Source organism: Ovis aries, chromosome X, assembly GCF_016772045.2.
Source record: "Ovis aries strain OAR_USU_Benz2616 breed Rambouillet chromosome X, ARS-UI_Ramb_v3.0, whole genome shotgun sequence".
Lineage (NCBI taxonomy): Eukaryota > Metazoa > Chordata > Mammalia > Artiodactyla > Bovidae > Ovis > Ovis aries.
In genome coordinates, this window is record NC_056080.1 from 132,603,788 (window position 1) to 132,604,934 (window position 1,147).

Below are 1,147 nucleotides of genomic sequence, written 5' to 3' on the forward strand. Positions count from 1 at the left end.
ATACCTCAGCTCAGAGGAAAATAGAGGCAAAGTATTTGTTTCAAAATATTTGGGAATTTTTATGTTATATAGATAGATAAAGCTGAAAGCCACTGTTGAGTCAAGACTGTATAATAAAATCAGTACAATACTTTTCAGTTGAATGATTTGCCAAATCAGATTTTAGGTTACTTATAAAAATATTCTAAGAAGATAGTACACCTATATGCACAAATGTGTCTGATGCCATGGACTGTAGCCCAACAGCCTCCTCTGTCCTTGGGATTTTCCAGGCAAGAATATTGGAGTGGGTTGCCTTATTATATAAGGGGGTATTATGAAAATGAAGGAAACGGCAGCCCACTCCAGTGTTCTTGCCTGGAGAATCCCAGGGACGGAGGAGCCTGGTGGGCTGCCGTCTATGGGGTCGCAGAGTCGGACACGACTGAAGCGACTTAGCAGCAGCTGCAGCAGTAACATTTAACATCTAGTTTATAAAGTTTGAATTCTTCTCCATGAATGCAACTAATTTTCACAAGTAAATACTGGGTTTTATGAGCCTCCCTGGTGGCTGAGGGGTAAAGAATGCACATCCAATGCAGGAGATGTGGAGACCCAGGTTTGACACTTGGGTCAGGAAGATCCCTGGAGAAGGAAATGGCAACCCACTCCAATATTCTTGCCTGGAAAATCCCAAGGACAGGGGAGGCTGTTGGGCTACAGTCCATGGCGTCAGAAAGAGTTGGACACGACTGAGTTACTAAACAAAAACAGCAAAATATTTAAAATGAGGGAGGTGATTTTCTTCTGGTATGATGGATTAACTAGAGTTGTGTGTTCAGTTCTGGGCATTGCTATTTATCCTTTTCTAAAATGATGAAATATATGCAGAAGAATGTGTAAAACATATATATATATATATATATATATATAATTTTAAAATAATTTAAGGAGTGAATATCTATGTATTCAGTACCCAGTTTTAAAAAATTGAATATTCATTTCCAGTATCTTAAAGTCCTCTGTGCGTCCCTCCGTGATCACAGTCTCCCTTCTTCCCCAGATGTAACTACTGTCCTGAAATTTGGAGTAATCATTGCCCTGTTTTTCTTTATAGTTTAAGTAACTAAATGCATTCCTAAACAACATATTGTTTAGATTTTCTCTG